The sequence below is a fragment of the Ranitomeya imitator genome, chromosome 2, assembly GCF_032444005.1.
Source record: "Ranitomeya imitator isolate aRanImi1 chromosome 2, aRanImi1.pri, whole genome shotgun sequence".
NCBI lineage: Eukaryota > Metazoa > Chordata > Amphibia > Anura > Dendrobatidae > Ranitomeya > Ranitomeya imitator.
This window is the reverse complement of record NC_091283.1, coordinates 424,374,631-424,393,960: the sequence shown is the minus strand read 5'-3', so window position 1 is coordinate 424,393,960 and position 19,330 is coordinate 424,374,631. Positions and strand designations below refer to the sequence as shown.

The window sequence follows — 19,330 nt, the reverse complement described above, 5'->3', positions numbered from 1 at the left end:
ATGATGGGGAGAGTAGTGTCCACGTTCAGTGATATGATGGGGAGAGTAGTGTCCATGTCCAGTGATATGGGGACAGTGGTGTCCACGTTCAGTGATATGATGGGGACACTGATGTCCATATCCAGTGATATGATGGGGAGTGTAGTGTCCACGTCCAGTGATATGGGGACAGTGGTGTCCACGTCCAGTGATATGATGGGGACAGTTGTGTCCACGTTCAGTGATATGATGGGGAGAGTAGTGTCCACGTTCAGTGATATGATGGGGAGAGTAATGTCCACGTCCAGTGATATGGGGACAGTGGTGTCCACGTTCAGTGATATGATAGGGACACTGATGTCCATATCCAGTGATATGATGGGGAGTGTAGTGTCCACGTCCAGTGATATGATGGGGACAGTGGTGTCCACGTCCAGTGATATGATGGGGACAGTGGTGTCCACGTTCAGTGATATGATGAGGAGAGTAGTGTCCACGTTCAGTGATATGATGGGGAGTGATGTCCACGTTCAGTGATATGATGGGGAGTGATGTCCACGTCCAGTGATATGATGGGGAGAGTAGTGTCCACGTTCAGTGATATGATGGGCAGTGGTGTCCACGTTCAGTGATATGATGGGGAGTGATGTCCACGTTCAGTGATATGATGGGGAGTGATGTCCACGTCCAGTGATATGATGGGGAGAGTAGTGTCCACGTTCAGTGATATGATGGGCAGTGGTGTCCACGTTCAGTGATATGATGGGGAGTGATGTCCACGTCCAATGATATGATGGGGAGAGTAGTGTCCACATTCAGTGATATGATGGGGAGAGTAGTGTCCATGTTCAGTGATATGATGGGGAGAGTAGTGTTTACGTCCAGTGATATGATGGGGAGTGGTGTCCACATCAAGTGATATGATGGGGAGAGTAGGGTCCACGTCCAGTGATATGATGGGGAGAGTAGTGTGCACGTCCAGTGGTATGATGGGGAGAGTAGTGTCCACGTCCAGTGATATGATGGGGAGTGGTGTCCACATCCAGTGATATGATGGGGAGAGTAGTGTCCACGTCCAGTGATATGATGGGGAGAGTAGTGTCCACGTCCAGTGGTATGATGTGGAGAGTAGTGTCCACGTCCAGTGATATGATGGGGAGAGTAATGTCCACGTCCAGTGATATGATGGGGAGTGGTGTCCACATCCAGTGATATGATGGGGAGAGTGGTGTCCACATCCAGTGATATGATGGGGAGAGTAGTGTCCACGTCCAGTGATATGATGGGGAGAGTAGTGTCCACGTCCAGTGATATGATGGGGAGAGTAGTGTCCACATCCAGTGATATGATGGGGAGAGTAGTGTCCATGTTCAGTGATATGATGGGGAGAGTAGTGTTTACGTCCAGTGATATGATGGGGAGTGGTGTCCACATCCAGTGATATGATGGGGAGTGGTGTCCACATGCAGTGATATGATGGGGAGAGTAGTGTCCACGTCCAGTGATATGATGGGGAGAGTAGTGTCCACGTCCAGTGGTATGATGGGGAGAGTAGTGTCCACTTCCAGTGATATGATGGGGAGAGTAATGTCCACGTCCAGTGATATGATGGGGAGTGGTGTCCACATCCAGTGATATGATAGGGAGAGTGGTGTCCACATCCAGTGATATGATGGGGAGAGTAGTGTCCACGTCCAGTGATATGATGGGGAGAGTAGTGTCCACGTCCAGTGATATGATGGGGAGAGTAGTGTCCACATCCAGTGATATGATGGGGAGAGTAGTGTCCACGTCCAGTGATATGATGGGGAGAATAGTGTCCACGTCCAGTGATATGATGGGGAGTGGTTTCCACATCCAGTGATATGATGGGGAGAGTAGTGTCCACGTCCAGTGATATGATGGGGAGAGTAGTGTCCACGTCCAGTGATATGATGGGGAGAGTAGTGTCCACGTCCAGTGATATGATGGGGAGAGTAGTGTCCACGTCCAGTGATATGATGGGGAGAGTAGTGTCCACGTCCAGTGATATGATGGGGAGAGTAGTGTCCACGTCCAGTGATATGATGGGGGCAGTGGTGTCCACGTCCAGTGATATGATGGGGAGAGTAGTGTCCACGTCCAGTGATATGATGGGGAGAGTAGTGTCCACGTCTCAGTGATATGATGGGGGCAGTGGTGTCCACGTCCAGTGATATGATGGAGAGAGTAGTGTCCACGTCTCAGTGATATGATGGGGGCAGTGGTGTCCACGTCCAGTGATATGATGGGGAGATTAGTGTCCACGTCCAGTGATATGATGGGGAGAGTAGTGTCCACGTCCAGTGATATGATGGGGAGTGGTGTCCACATCCAGTGATATGATGGGGAGAGTAGTGTCCACGTCCAGTGATATGATGGGGAAAGTAGTGTCCACGTCCAGTGATATGATGGGGAGAGTAGTGTCCACGTCCAGTGATATCATGGGGAGAGTAGTGTCCACGTCCAGTGATATCATGGGGAGAGTAGTGTCCACGTCCAGTGATATGATGGGGGCAGTGGTGTCCACGTCCAGTGATATGATGGGGAGAGTAGTGTCCACGTCCAGTGATATGATGGGGAGAGTAGTGTCCACGTCCAGTGATATGATGGGGAGAGTAGTGTCCACGTCCAGTGATATGATGGGGACAGTAGTGTCCACGTCCAGTGATATGATGGGGGCAGTAGTGTCCACGTCCAGTGATATGATGGGGGCAGTGGTGTCCACGTCCAGTGATATGATGGAGGCAGTAGTGTCCACGTCCAGTGATATGATGGGGAGAGTAGTGTCCACGTCCAGTGATATGGGGACAGTGGTGTCCACGTTCAGTGATATGATGGGGAGTAGTGTCCACGTCCAGTGATATGATGGGGACAGTGGTGTCCACGTCCAGTGATATGATGGGGAGAGTGGTGTCCACGTCCAGTGATATGATGGGGAGAGTAGTGTCCACGTCCAGTGATATGATCGGGGCAGTAGTGTCCACGTCCAGTGATATGATGGGGGCAGTAGTGTCCACGTCCAGTGATATGATGGGGGCAGTAGTGTCCACGTCCAGTGATATGATGGGGGCAGTAGTGTCCACGTCCAGTGATATGATGGGGAGAGTAGTGTCCACGTCCAGTGATATGATGGGGGCAGTAGTGTCCACGTCCAGTGATATGATGGGGAGAGTGGTGTCCACGTCCAGTGATATGATGGGGAGAGTGGTGTCCACGTCCAGTGATATGATGGGGAGAGTAGTGTCCACGTCCAGTGATATGATGGGGGCAGTGGTGTCCACATCCAGTGATATGATGGGGGCAGTGGTGTCCACGTCCAGTGATATGATGGGGGCAGTGGTGTCCACGTCCAGTGATATGATGGGGGCAGTGGTGTCCACGTCCAGTGATATGATGGGGAGAGTGGTGTCCACGTCCAGTGATATGATGGGGAGAGTGGCGTCCACGTCCAGTGATATGATGGGGAGAGTAGTGTTCATGTCCAGTGATATGATGGGGAGAGTAGTGTCCACGTCCAGTGATATGATGGGGGCAGTGGTGTCCACGTCCAGTGATATGATGGGGAGAGTGGTGTCCACGTCCAGTGATATGATGGGGAGAGTGGTGTCCACGTCCAGTGATATGATGGGGAGAGTGGTGTCCACGTCCAGTGATATGATGGGGAGAGTAGTGTCCACGTCCAGTGATATGATGGGGGCAGTGGTGTCCACATCCAGTGATATGATGGGGGCAGTGGTGTCCACGTCCAGTGATATGATGGGGGCAGTGGTGTCCACGTCCAGTGATATGATGGGGGCAGTGGTGTCCACGTCCAGTGATACGATGGGGAGAGTAGTGTCCACGTCCAGTGATATGATGGGGAGAGTAGTGTTCATGTCCAGTGATATGATGGGGACAGTGGTGTCCACGTCCAGTGATATGATGGGGAGAGTAGTGTCCACGTCCAGTGATATGATGGGGAGAGTAGTGTCCACGTCCAGTGATATGATGGGGAGAGTAGTGTCCACGTCCAGTGATATGATGGGGACAGTGGTGTCCACGTCCAGTGATATGATGGGGACAGTGGTGTCCACGTCCAGTGATATGATGGGGAGAGTAGTGTCCACGTCCAGTGATATGATGGGGAGAGTAGTGTCCACGTCCAGTGATATGATGGGGAGAGTAGTGTCCACGTCCAGTGATATGATGGGGAGTGTAGTGTCCGCGTACAGTGATATGATGGGGACAGTGGTGTCCACGTCCAGTGATATGATGGGGACAGTGGTGTCCACGTCCAGTGATATGATGGGGAGAGTAGTGTCCACGTCCAGTGATATGATGGGGAGAGTAGTGTCCACGTCCAGTGATATGATGGGGAGAGTAGTGTCCACGTCCAGTGATATGATGGGGAGAGTAGTGTCCACGTCCAGTGATATGATGGGGACAGTGGTGTCCACGTCCAGTGATATGATGGGGACAGTGGTGTCCACGTCCAGTGATATGATGGGGGCAGTGGTGTCCACGTCCAGTGATACGATGGGGAGAGTAGTGTCCACGTCCAGTGATATGATGGGGAGAGTAGTGTCCACGTCCAGTGATATGATGGGGAGAGTAGTGTCCACGTCCAGTGATATGATGGGGAGAGTAGTGTCCACGTCCAGTGATATGATGGGGACAGTGGTGTCCACGTCTAGTGATATGATGGGGACAGTGGTGTCCACGTCCAGTGATATGATGGAGAGAGTAGTGTCCACGTCCAGTGATATGATGGGGACAGTGGTGTCCACGTCTAGTGATATGATGGGGACAGTGGTGTCCACGTCCAGTGATATGATGGAGAGAGTAGTGTCCACGTCCAGTGATATGATGGGGAGTGATGTCCACGTTCAGTGATATGATGGGGAGAGTAGTGTCCACGTCCAGTGATATGATGGGGAGAGTAGTGTCCACGTCCAGTGATATGATGGAGAGTGATGTCCACGTCCAGTGATATGATGGGGAGTGTAGTGTCCAAATCCAGTGATATGATGGGGAGAGTAGTGTCCACGTCCAGTGATATGATGGGGACAGTGGTGTCCACGTCCAGTGATATGATGGGGACAGCACGGTGGCTTAGTGGTTAGCACTGCAGCCTTGCAGCGCTGGAGTCCTGGGTTCGTATCCCACCAAGGACAACATCTGCAAAGAGTTTGTATGTTCTCTCCGTGTTTGCGTGGGTTTCCTCCGGGCACTCCGGTTTCCTCCCACATTCCAAAGACATACTGATAGGGAATTTAGATTGTGAGCCCCATCGGGGACAGCGATGATAATGTATGAAAAAATGTAAAGCGCTGCGGAATATGTTAGCGCTATATAAAAATAAAGATTATTATTATTATTATTATGATGGGGGCAGTGGTGTCCACTTCCAGTGATATGATGGGGCAGTGGTGTCCACTTCCAGTGATATGATGGGGGCAGTGGTGTCCACGTCCAGTGATATGATGGGGAGAGTAGTGTCCACGTCCAGTGATATGATGGGGAGAGTAGTGTCCACGTCCAGTGATATGATGGGGGCAGTGGTGTCCACGTCCAGTGATATGATGGGGACAGTAGTGTCCACGTCCAGTGATATGATGGGGGCAGTGGTGTCCACGTCCAGTGATATGATGGGGACAGTAGTGTCCACGTCCAGTGATATGATGGGGGCAGTGGTGTCCACGTCCAGTGATATGATGGGGACAGTGGTGTCCACGTCCAGTGATATGATGGGGGCAGTGGTGTCCACGTCCAGTCCTGTGATGGGAGGATGGGGGTGGTTGTCTGGCCACCTGTCGGAGTGGCATCTTTTGCCCTCTGTAGAGGGTAGATGTTGGTGGCCATCTTGCGGTGTCCCGCTGTCGGTGCTCCCTGGTCTGTCAGTCACGGACGGATCCGGCCTCCACCTGTCACTGCCGATGCCGCCCGGGTGCAGGAGAAGCTGCCGCTCCGCGCACGTCCCTGCCGCCTGCACAATAAATACACCCTGCGCCTTTAAAGTCTACAAGGCTGAAATGAGCGGCTGTACCTCATGCACGGGCTCCGGATGACCGGCTCAGCATCCAGCCGCCTCCCGGTGCTGCCGCCGCTCCTGCCTCCGGCTCCTTCAGGCCTCTCTCCGCTCTCGCTGCTCCCGGATTTTCATGTTTCTGCAGGTTCCTGATGGAAATCAACAAGTCAGAGGCTCCGGCTCCTTCTCTGCATCCAGCTACGACTCCCGCACAGATGTGACCGCGAGCTGTCATGTGTAGAGAGGGCGGGAGCGCCCCCTGCGGGCTGCACACGGGACCGCCGAACGGTGCGCCACCCTTTCCTACCTGCTGTGTAAGCGATCCTCCCGACAGAGCTGTCGCGATAGTGCACTGTACCTTCTGTCCTGCACGTTGTGACGAGTCTTTCAGATCTGGTCAGCATCTTATTGAGGAGTCTCCTGGTGCCCAAGTCTACACCTTCAGTATTAGGTCTCTGATGGTTCCCCATATGTCCTTGGTCTCAGCTGATTAGTTGCTACTCACGGGTTAATTTGTGTCACACGCACCCGACCCGACTACAAGCTCCTGAACTGCCCTGTGCCCACTGCCAGGTTCATGGCTAGATTGACAAACTTGGGGAGACTGTAATATCTGCCTTTGCTGCGCCATCTTGGCCACCTAGACATAGCTAACCACTTTCTACCCATATTAAATGCCTCATCTATCCAATCAGAACACTAAAAACTGATCAGACTCACATTAAATCTGTCAGTCAGAGAGGTTGTAGGGTGAAATATATACACCATGTTCTAAATTATTATGCAAATGATATTTTTCTCTGATTTTCCTAAATGATCGGTGCAAGTGACAGTCAGTCTAATAAAAGTCATCACCCGTTAGAGTATACATCGAATTTTATTGAAGAAACCTCCCAATAATAACAGAATAATCTCCAAAATGCATAAAAACTCAAAATGCACTGTTCCAAATTATTAGCCACAGTAGAATTTCTATACATTTGATATGTTTTAACCCCTTTACCCCCAAGGGTGGTTTGCACGTTAATGACGGGCCAATTTTTACAATTCTGACCACTGTCCCTTTATGAGGTTATAACGCTGGAACGCTTCAATGGATCCTGGTGATTCTGACATTGTTTTCTCGTGACATATTGTACTTCATGACAATGGTAAAAATTCTTTGATATTACCTGCGTTTATTTGTGAAAAAAACAGAAATTTGGCAAAAATTTTGAAAATTTCGCAATTTTCAAACTTTGAATTTTTATGCAATTAAATCACAGAGATATGTCACACAAAATACTTAATAAGTAACATTTCCCACATGTCTCCTTTACATCAGCATAATTTTGGAACCAAATTTTTTTTTGTTAGGGAGTTATAAGGGTTAAAAGTTGACCAGCAATTTCTCATTTTTACAACACCATTTTTTTTTTAGGAACCACGTTTCATTTGAAGTCATTTTGAGGGGTCTATATGATAGAAAATGCCCAAGTGTGACACCATTCTAAAAACTGCACCCCTCAAGGTGCTCAAAACCACATTCAAGAAGTTTATTAACCCTTCAGGTGTTTAATAGGAATTTTTGGAATGTTTAAATAAAAATGAACATTTAACTTTTTTACACAAAAAATTTACTTCAGCTCCAATTTGTTTTATTTTACCAAGGGTAACAGGAGAAAATGGACCCCAAAAGTTGTTGTCCAATTTGTCCTGAGTACGCTGATACCCCATATGTGGCAGTAAACCACTGTTTGGGCGCATGGGAGAGCTCGGAAGGGAAGGAGCGCCATTTGACTTTTCAATGCAAAATTGACAGGAATTGAGATGGGATGCCATGTTGCGTTTGGAGAGCCACTGATGTGCCTAAACATTGAAACCCCCCACAAGTGACACCATTTTGGAAAGTAGACCCCCTAAGGAACTTATCTGGATGTGTGGTGAGCACTTTGACCCACCAAGTGCTTCACAGAAGTTTATAATGCAGAACCGTAAAAATAAAAAATCATATTTTTTCACAAAAATTATATTTTTGCCCCCAATTTTTTATTTTTCCAAGGGTAAGAGAAGAAATTGGACCTCAAAAGATGTTGTACAATTTGTCCTGAGTACGCTGATACCCCATATGTGGCAGTAAACCACTGTTTGGGCGCATGGGAGAGCTCGGAAGGGAAGGAGCGCCGTTTGACTTTTCAATGCAAAATTGACAGGAATTGAGATGGGACGCCATGTTGCGTTTGGAGAGCCACTGATGTGCCTAAACATTGAAACCCCCCACAAGTGACACCATTTTGGAAAGTAGACCCCCTAAGGAACTTATCTGGATGTGTGGTGAGCACTTTGACCCACCAAGGGCTTCACAGAAGTTTATAATGCAGAGCCATAAAAATAAAACAAATTTTTTTTCCCGCAAAAATTATTTTTTAGCCCCCAGTTTTGTATTTTCCCTAGGGTAACAGGAGAAATTGGACCCCAAAAGTTGTTGTCCAGTTTGTCCTGAGTACGCTGATACCCCATATGTGGGGGGGGAACCACCGTTTGGGCGCATGGGAGGGCTCGGAAGGGAAGGAGCGCCATTTGGAATGCAGACTTAGATGGAATGGTCTGCAGGCGTCACATTGCGTTTGCAGAGCCCCTAATGTACCTAAACAGTAGAAACCCCCTACAAGTGACACCATTTTGGAAAGTAGACCCTCTAAGGAACTCATCTTGATGTGTTGTGAGAGCTTTGAACTCCCAAGTATTTCACTACAGTTTATAACGCAGAGCCGTGCAAATAAAAAATATTTTTTTTCCACAAAAATTATATTTTAGCCCCCAGTTTTGTATTTTTCCAAGGTTAGCAGGAGAAATTGGACCCTAAATGTTGTTGTCCAATTTGTCCTGAGTACGCTGATACCCGATATGTGGGGGGGAACCACCGTTTGGGCGCATGGGAGGGCTCGGAAGGGAAGGAGCATCATTTGGAATGCAGACTTAGATGGATTGGTCTGCAGGCATCACATTGCGTTTGCAGAGCCCCTAATGTACCTAAACAGTAGAAACCCCCCACAAGTGACCCCATATTGGAAACTAGACCCCTCAATGAACTTATCTAGATGTGTTGTGAGAACTTTGAACCCCCAAGTGTTTCACTACAGTTTATAACGCAGAGCCGTGAAAATAAAAAATCTTTTTGTTTTCTCACAAAAATTATTTTTTAGCCCCCAGTTTTGTATTTTCCCAAGGGTAACAGGAGAAATTGGTCCACAAAAGTTGTTGTCCAATTTGTCCTGAGTACGCTGATACCCTATATGTGAGGTAAACCCCTGTTTGGGCACACGGGAGAGCTCGGAAGGGAAGGAGCACTGTTTTACTTTTTCAACGCAGAATTGGCTGGAATTGAGATCGGACGCCATGTCGCGTTTGGAGAGCCCCTGATGTGCCGAAACAGTGGAAACCCCCCAATTATAACTGAAACCCTAATCTAAACACACCCCTAACCCTAATTCCAATGGTAACGCTAACCACACCTCTAACCCTGACACACCCCTAACCCTAATCCCAACCCTATTCCCAACTGTAAATGTAATCTAAACCCTAACCCTAACTTTAGCCCCAACCCTAACTGTAGCCCCAACCCTAACCCTAGCCCTAACCCTATCCCTAGCCCTAACCCTAGCCCTAACCCTAGCCCTAACCCTAGCCCTAACCCTAGCCCTAATCCTAGCCCTAACCCTAACCCTAGCCCTAACCCTAGCCCTAACCCTAACCCTAGCCCTAACCCTAACCCTAGCCCTAACCCTAGCCCTAACCCTAGCCCTAATGGGAAAATGGAAATAAATAAAAAAAAAATTATTTTTCCCTAACTAAGGGGGTGATGAAGGGGGGTTTGATTTACTTTTACAGCGAGTTTTTTAGCGGATTTTTATGATTGGCAGCCGTCACACACTGAAAGACCCTTTTTATTGCAAAAAATATTTTTTGCAATACCACATTTTGAGAGCTATAATTTTTCCATATTTTGGTCCACAGAGTCATGTGAGGTCTTGTTTTTTGCGGGACAAGTTGACGTTTTTATTGAAAACATTTTCGGGCACGTGACATTTTTTGATCGCTTTTTATTCCGATTTTTGTGAGGAAGAATGACCAAAAAACAGCTATTCATGAACTTCTATTGGGGGAGGCGTTTAAACCGTTCCGCGTTTGGTAAAATTGATAAATCAGTTTTATTCTTCGGGTCAGTACGATTACAGCGATACCTCATTTATATCATTTTTTTATGGTTTGGCGCTTTTATACGATAAAAACTATTTTACAGAAAAAATAATTATTTTTGCATCGCTTTATTCTCAGGACTATAACTTTTTTATTTTTTTGCTGATGATGCTGTGTGGCGGCTCGTTTTTTGCGGGACAATATGACGTTTTCAGCGGTACCATGGTTATTTATATCTGTCCTTTTGATCGCGTGTTATTCCACTTTTTGTTCGGCGGTATGATAATAAAGCGTTGTTTTTTGCCTCTTTTTTTTTTTCTTACGGTGTTTACTGAAGGGGTTAACTAGTGGGCCAGTTTTATAGGTCGGGTCGTTACGGACGCGGCGATACTAAATATGTGTACTTTTATTGGGTTTTTTTTTTATTTAGATGAAGAAATGTTTTTATGGGAATAATATTTTTTTTTTTTTTCATTATTTTGGATTTTTTTTTTTTTTTTTTTTACACATTTGGAAAAATTTTTTTTAACTTTTTTACTTTGTCCCAGGTGGGGACATCACAGATCAGTGATCTGACAGTGTGCACAGCACTCTGTCAGATCACTGATCTGACTAGCAGCGCTGCAGCCTTCACAGTGCCTGCTCTGAGCAGGCTCTGTGAAGCCACCTCCCTCCCTGCAGGACCCGGATCCGCGGCCATCTTGGATCCGGGGCTCGAGCAGGGAGGGAGGTGAGGAGACCCTCGCAGCAACGCGATCACATCTCGTTGCTGCGGGGGGCTCAGGGAAACCCGCAGGGAGCCCCCTCCCTGCGCGATGCTTCCCTACACCGCCAGCACATCGCGATCATGTTTGATCGCGGTGTGCCAGGGGTTAATGTGCCGGGGCGGTCCGTGACCGCTCCTGGCACATAGTGCCGGATGTCAGCTGCGATAAGCAGCTGACACCCGGCCGCGATCGGCGGCGCTCCCCCCGTGAGCGCTGCCGATCGTGCTGGACGTACTATCCCGTCCAGGGTCAGATAAGCCCAGGGCACCTCGACGGGATAGTACGTCTAAGGTCACAGAGGGGTTAAAGAACTGAAAATGCTCATTTGTTGGATTTGCAGCTTTAGGAGGTCACATTCACTGACCAAAAAAGCTATTTAAGGCTACTTTCACACTAGCGTTTTCTGCAATCCGTCACAATGCGTCGTTTTGCAGAAAAAACGCATCCTGCAAAAGTGCTTGCAGGATGCGTTTTTCCCCATAGACTTGTATTGACGACGCATTTGCGACGGATTGCCACACGTCGCATCCGTCGAGCGACGGATGCGTCGTGCTTTTGCGGACCGTTGGGAGAAAAAAACGCTACATGTAACGTTTTTTTCTCCTGACGGACCGCTTTTTCCGACCGCGTATGCGCGGCCAGAACTCCGCCCCCACCTCCCCGCACCTTACAATGGGGCAGCGGATGCGCCGGAAAAATGTATCCGCTGCACCCATTGTGCAATGCAGCAAACGCTAGCGTCGGAATCTCTCCCCGACGCATTGCGACGGGGAGATTCCGACGCTAGTGTGAAAGGAGCTTTACTCCAAATCATCCTAACAGGTCAAGTTACATGTTAACATAGGACCCCTTCTTTGATATCACCTTCACAATTCTTGCATCCATTGAACTTGTGAGTTTTTGGAGAGTTTCTGTTTGTATTTATTTGCATGAAGTCGGAATAGCTTCCCAGAGCTGCTGTTTTGATGTGAACTGCCTCCCACCCTCAGAGATCATTGACCAACAAGGCGGACATGATTTCCCTGAACTTCTACTAGAACTGCCCTATTGGGATTCACTCCCTACATTCTCTCTATCCTCCATTTATCATCCTGGCGCAAGTGAGGTTTTGACAAAGACCGTACTGTTGTGAATTCTGTGGCAGAGCTCCCTCCTGTGGTCACAAGTGGTACTTCGGCTGATTCTCTCTGTGAGCTTCTGTTGGCTCGTTCTATGATTTTGGGTTATTGTCAGATCACTGTATGTGCTCTGACCGCTATGTCCATTGTGGTACTGAATTGCCTTTCATAACAGTACAGGAAGCCAAAAGTACTAATGATTCTCAATAGAGGGGAAAAAAAGAAGTTCTGAAACCATTTTTTTTTCTTTGCACTGTGTTTTGCCTTTTTTTTCCCCTAGACATTTGGGTGGTTCAGTACACAGGTGTGGTGATGGACATTAGAAGTCTGTCTTCATTTGTGGATCAGCTCTCGGCAAGTGTACAAAAGATTCAAGACACTATTGATCAGAAAGCTATGTTAGAACCAAGAATTCCTATTCCTGATTTGTTTTTTGGAGATAGAACTAAGTTTCTGAGTTTCAAAAATAATTGTAAATTATTTCTGGCCTTGAAACCTCGCTCCTCTGGTGATCCAGTTCAACAGGTTTTGATTGTTATTTCTTTTTTGCGCGGCGACCCTCAGGACTGGGCATTTTCTCTTGCGCCAGGAGATCCTGCATTGAGTAATATCGATGCGTTTTTCCTGGCACTCGGATTGCTGTACAATGAACCTAATTCAGTGGATCAGGCAGAGAAAAATTTGCTGGCTCTTTGTCAGGGTCAGGATGAGATAGAGGTATATTGTCAGAAATTTAGAAAGTGGTCCGTGCTCACTCAATGGAATGAATCTGCGCTGGCAGCTATGTTCAGAAAGGGTCTCTCTGAAGCCCTTAAGGATGTCATGGTGGGATTTCCTATGCCTGCTGGTTTGAATGAGTCTATGTCTTTGGCCATTCAGATCGGTCGACGCTTGCGTGAGCGTAAATCTGTGCACCATTTGGCGGTATTACCTGAGCTTAAACCTGAGCCTATGCAGTGCGATAGGACTTTGACCAGAGTTGAACGGCAAGAACACAGACGTCTGAATGGGCTGTGTTTCTACTGTGGTGATTCCACTCATGCTATCTCTGATTGTCCTAAGCGCACTAAGCGGTTCGCTAGGTCTGCCACCATTGGTACAGTACAGTCAAAATTTCTTCTGTCCGTTACCTTGATCTGTTCTTTGTCATCGTATTCTGTCATGGCATTTGTGGATTCAGGCGCTGCCCTGAATTTGATGGACTTGGAGTATGCTAAGCGTTGTGGGTTTCTCTTAGAGCCCTTGCAGTCTCCTATTCCATTGAGAGGAATTGATGCCACGCCTTTGGCCAAGAATAAGCCTCAATACTGGACCCAGCTGACCATGTGCATGGCTCCTGCACATCAGGAGGTTATTCGCTTTCTGGTGTTGCATAATCTACATGATGTGGTCGTGTTGGGGTTGCCATGGCTACAAGCCCATAATCCAGTATTAGATTGGAAATCCATGTCGGTGTCCAGCTGGGGTTGTCAGGGGGTACATGGTGATGTTCCATTTCTGTCAATTTCGTCATCCACCCCTTCTGAGGTTCCAGAGTTCTTGTCTGATTACCGGGATGTATTTGATGAGCCCAAGTCCGATGCCCTACCTCCGCATAGGGATTGTGATTGTGCTATCAATTTGATTCCTGGTAGTAAATTCCCAAAAGGTCGACTGTTTAATTTATCCATGCCTGAGCACGCCGCTATGCGCAGTTATGTGAAGGAATCCCTGGAGAAGGGGCATATTCGCCCGTCATCGTCACCATTAGGAGCAGGGTTCTTTTTTGTAGCCAAGAAGGATGGTTCGCTGAGACCTTGTATAGATTACCGCCTTCAAAATAAGATCACGGTTAAATTTCAGTACCCCTTGCCATTGTTATCTGATTTGTTTGCTCGGATTAAGGGGGCTAGTTGGTTCACCAAGATAGATCTTCGTGGTGCGTATAATCTGGTGCGAATCAGGCGAGGAGATGAATGGAAAACTGCATTTAATATGCCCGAGGGTCATTTTGAGTATCTAGTGATGCCATTCGGACTTGCCAATGCTCCATCAGTGTTTCAGTCCTTTATGCATGACATCTTCCGAGAGTACCTGGATAAATTCCTGATTGTGTACTTGGATGACATTTTGATCTTCTCGGATGATTGGGAGTCTCATGTGAAGCAGGTCAGAACAGTTTTTCAGATCCTGCGTGCTAATTCTTTGTTTGTGAAGGGATCAAAGTGTCTCTTTGGTGTGCAGAAGGTTTCATTTTTGGGGTTCATCTTTTCCCCTTCTACTATCGAGATGGATCCTGTTAAGGTCCAAGCCATCCATGATTGGACTCAGCCGACATCTCTGAAAAGTCTGCAAAAGTTCCTGGGCTTTGCTAATTTTTATCGTCGCTTCATCTGCAATTTTTCTAGTATTGCCAAACCATTGACCGATTTGACCAAGAAGGGTGCTGATTTGGTCAATTGGTCTTCTGCTGCTGTGGAAGCTTTTCAAGAGTTGAAGCGTCGTTTTTCTTCTGCCCCTGTGTTGTGTCAACCAGATGTTTCTCTTCCGTTCCAGGTCGAGGTTGATGCTTCTGAGATTGGAGCAGGGGCTGTTTTGTCGCAGAGAGCTTCTGATTGCTCAGTGATGAAACCATGCGCTTTTTTTTCCAGGAAGTTTTCGCCTGCTGAGCGAAATTATGATGTGGGCAACCGAGAGTTGCTGGCCATGAAGTGGGCATTCGAGGAGTGGCGTCATTGGCTTGAAGGAGCTAAGCATCGCGTGGTGGTATTGACTGATCATAAGAACTTGACTTATCTTGAGTCTGCTAAGCGGTTGAATCCTAGACAGGCTCGTTGGTCGCTGTTTTTTGCCCGTTTTGACTTTGTGATTTCGTACCTTCCGGGCTCTAAAAATGTGAAGGCGGATGCTCTGTCTAGGAGTTTTGTGCCCGACTCTCCGGGTTTGTCTGAGCCGGCGGGTATCCTCAAGGAAGGAGTAATTGTGTCTGCCATCTCCCCTGATTTGCGGCGGGTGCTGCAAAAATTTCAGGCTAATAAACCTGATCGTTGTCCAGCGGAGAGACTGTTTGTCCCTGATAGGTGGACCAATAAAGTTATCTCTGAGGTTCATTGTTCGGTGTTGGCTGGTCATCCTGGAATCTTTGGTACCAGAGAGTTAGTGGCTAGATCCTTTTGGTGGCCGTCTCTGTCGCGGGATGTGCGTGTTTTTGTGCAGTCCTGTGGGATTTGTGCTCGGGCTAAGCCCTGCTTTTCTCGTGCCAGTGGGTTGCTTTTGCCCTTGCCGGTCCCGAAGAGGCCTTGGACACATATCTCTATGGATTTTATTTCTGATCTTCCCGTTTCTCAAAAGATGTCAGTCATTTGGGTGGTCTGTGATCGCTTTTCTAAGATGGTCCATCTGGTACCCTTGTCTAAATTGCCTTCCTCCTCTGATTTGGTGCCATTGTTCTTCCAGCATGTGGTTCGTTTACATGGCATTCCAGAGAATATCGTTTCTGACAGAGGTTCCCAGTTTGTTTCAAGGTTTTGGTGAGCCTTTTGTGGTAGGATGGGCATTGACTTGTCTTTTTCCTCGGCTTTCCATCCTCAGACTAATGGCCAGACCGAACGAACCAATCAGACCTTGGAAACATATCTGAGATGCTTTGTTTCTGCCGATCAGGATGACTGGGTGTCCTTTTTGCCTTTGGCTGAGTTCACCCTTAATAATCGGGCCAGCTCGGCTACCTTGGTTTCGCCATTTTTCTGCAATTCTGGGTTCCATCCTCGTTTCTCTTCAGGACAGGTTGAGTCTTCGGACTGTCCTGGTGTGGATACTGTGGTGGACAGGTTGCAGCAGATTTGGACTCATGTAGTGGACAATTTGACCTTGTCCCAGGAGAAGGCTCAACGTTTCGCTAATCGCAGACGCCGTGTGGGTCCCCGACTTCGTGTTGGGGATCTGGTTTGGTTATCTTCTCGTCATATTCCTATGAAGGTTTCCTCTCCTAAATTTAAACCTCGTTTCATTGGTCCGTATAGGATTTCTGACGTTCTTAATCCTGTGTCTTTTCGTCTGACCCTTCCAGATTCTTTTTCCATACATAACGTATTCCATAGGTCATTGTTGCGGAGATACGTGGCACCTATGGTTCCATCTGTTGATCCTCCTGCCCCGGTTTTGGTGGAGGGGGAATTAGAGTATATTGTGGAGAAGATTTTGGATTCTCGTGTTTCTATACGGAAACTCCAGTATCTGGTTAAATGGAAGGGTTATGCTCAGGAAGATAATTCCTGGGTTTTTGACTCTGATGTCCATGCTCCCGATCTTGTTCGTGCCTTTCATGTGGCTCATCCTGGTCGGCCTGGGGGCTCTGGTGAGGGTTCGGTGACCCCTCCTCAAGGGGGGGGTACTGTTGTGAATTCTGTGGCAGAGCTCCCTCCTGTGGTCACAAGTGGTACTTCGGCTGATTCTCTCTGTGAGCTTCTGTTGGTGGAGGGAAGTGGTACTGCGGCTTCTGAGTTTCCTCCCTCAGGTGATCTGGTGAGGTCGTTAGGTGCTTCTCTACTTAACTCCACCTAATGCTTTGATCCTGGCTTCCTGTCAATGTTCCAGTGTTGGACTTGCTTTTCCCTGGATCATACCTGTGGCCTGCTGCTCTGCATAGCTAAGTTCTTCTTTGCTATTTGTTTGCTATTTTTTCTGTCCAGCTTGTCTAATTTGTTGCTGGAAGCTCTGGGACGCAAAGGGTGTACCTCCGTGTCGTTAGTTCGGTACGGAGGGTCTTTTTGCCCCCTTTGCGTGGTTTTCTTTAGGGTTTTGTGTAGACCGCAAAGTTACCTTTTCTATCCTCGCTCTGTTAAGAAAGTCGGGCCTCACTTTGCTGAATCTATTTCATCTCTACGTTTGTCTTTTCATCTTAACTCACAGTCATTATATGTGGGGGGCTGCCTTTTCCTTTGGGGTATTTCTCTGAGGCAAGGTAGGCTTATTTTCTATCTTCAGGCTAGTTAGTTTCTCAGGCTGTGCCGAGTTGCATAGGCAGAGTTAGGCACAATCCACGGCTGCCTCTAGTGTTGTTTGGAGAGGATTAGGGATTGCGGTCTGCAGAGTTCCCACGTCTCAGAGCTCGTTCTATGATTTTGGGTTATTGTCAGATCACCGTATGTGCTCTGACCGCTATGTCCATTGTGGTACTGAATTGCCTTTCATAACACCGTTCCTGGTAGAAACGTCACATAGTTATTAAGGTTGAAGGAAGACTGTAAGTCCATCTAGTTCAACCCATAGCCTAACCTAACATGCCCTAACATGTTGATCCAGAGGAAGGCAAAAAAAACCCATGTGGCAAAGAGTAAGCTCCACTTTGGGGAAAAAAATTCCTTCCCGACTCCACATACGGCAATCAGACTAGTTCCCTGGATCAACGCCCTATCTAGGAATCTAGTGTATATACCCTGTAACATTATACTTTTCCAGAAATGTATCCTGTCCCCTCTTAAATTTAAGTAATGAATCACTCATTACAACATCATACGTCAGAGCGTTCCATAGTCTCACTGCTCTTACAGTAAAGAATCCGCGTCTGTTATTATGCCTAAACCTTTTTTCCTCCAAACGCAGAGGATGCCCCCTTGTCCCTGTTTCAGGTCTATGATTAAAAAGATCATCAGAAAGGCCTTTGTACTGTCCCCTCATATATTTATACATTAACATAAGATCACTCCTTAGTCTTCGTTTTCCAAACTAAATAGCCCCAAGTGTAATAACCTATCTTGTTATTGCAGACCCCCCAGTCCTCTAATAACCTTGGTCGCTCTTCTCTGCACCCGCTGTACTTCAGCTATGTCTTTCTTATACACCGGAGACCAGAACAGTACACAGTATTCTAAGTGTGGTCGAACTAGTGACTTGTATAGAGGTAAAATTATGTTCTCCTCATGAGCATCTATGCCTCTTTTAATGCATCCCATTATTTTATTTGCCTTTGTAGCAGCTGCCTGACACTGGCCCCTGAATATGAGTTTGTCATCCACCCATACACCCAGGTCTTTTTTATTGACGGTTTTGCCCAGAGATTTAGAATTAAGCACAATATTTAGAATTGAGAGTCCTCAGTGGACTCTCAATTCTAAATATTTTTCTATCTACTGGCTAACACGGTACCAAGATATATTTCTTTCCTGTATCAGAATTAAGCACGTAATTATACATCTTATTACTTCTACCCAAGTGCATGACCTTACATTTATCCACATTAAAGCTCATTTGCCATTTATCAGCCCAAGCTTCTAGTTTACATAAATCATCCTGTAATATAAAATTGTCCTCCTCTGTATTGATTACCCTGCAGAGTTTAGTGTCATCTGCAAATGCAGTTATATGAAAAAGTGCTTTAGTAAGTCAGTAAAAAGTAGGTAGGAGTATTTAAAACAAGAAAATGATAAGGGTGCCCATACTTATGCACCTGTCAAATTTTGTTTGAATGCAGATTGCACATTTTCTGTTAGTACAATAAACCTCATTTCAAGGCAGAAACATTACTGTGTCCAACAGTTATTAGATATATGAAACTGAAATAGCTGTTGCAAAAAAAACAATTTTTATAACACATTAAGCTTAAGATTAATAGGGGTGCCCAAACTTTTTCATATAACTGTATTGAAATTCTACTCTGAATGCCCCCTACAAGGTCATTAATAAATATGTTAAAAAGAAGAGGGCCCAATACTGACCCCTGTGGTACCCCCCTGCTAACCGCTACCCAGTCCGAGTGTGCTCCATTAATAAACACCCTTTGTTTCCTGTCCCTGAGCCAGCTCTTAACCCACTTACACATATTTTCCCCTATCCCCATTATTCTCATTTTATGTATCAACCTTTTGTGTGGCACCGTATCAAAAGCTTTTGAAAAGTCCATATACACTACATCCACTGGGTTCCCTTGGTCCAATCCGAAACTTACCTCTTCATAGAAACTGATCAAATTAGTCTGACATGAACGGTCCCTAGTAAACCCGTGCTGATACTGGGTCATGAGGTTATTCCTCTTCAGATACTCCAGTATATCATCCCTTAGAATGCCCTCCAGGATTTTACCCACAGTAGAGGTTAAGCATACTGGCCGATAATTTCCGAGTTCAGTTTTTGTCCCCTTTGTGAATATTGGCACCACATTTGCTATACGCCAGTCCTGTGGTACAGACCCTGTTATTATGGAGTCTTTATAGATTAAAAATTATGGTCTATCAATGACTGCACTTAATTCCTGCAGTACTCGAGGGTGTATCCCATCCGGG

General features: G+C 46.9%; 1 protein-coding gene across 1 annotated transcript in view; it reads right to left on the bottom strand.

Annotated features, from left to right (window-relative positions):
• The window catches only part of KCNB1 (potassium voltage-gated channel subfamily B member 1), a 175,997-nt gene extending 169,570 nt beyond the window's left edge, over positions 1-6,427 (bottom strand). The window contains exon 1 of the mRNA XM_069750821.1: positions 6,026-6,427. The gene's annotated coding sequence lies outside the window, so the exon portion shown is untranslated. The remainder of the gene's footprint in view (positions 1-6,025) is intronic.
• Positions 6,428-19,330: the final 12,903 nt, after the last annotated feature.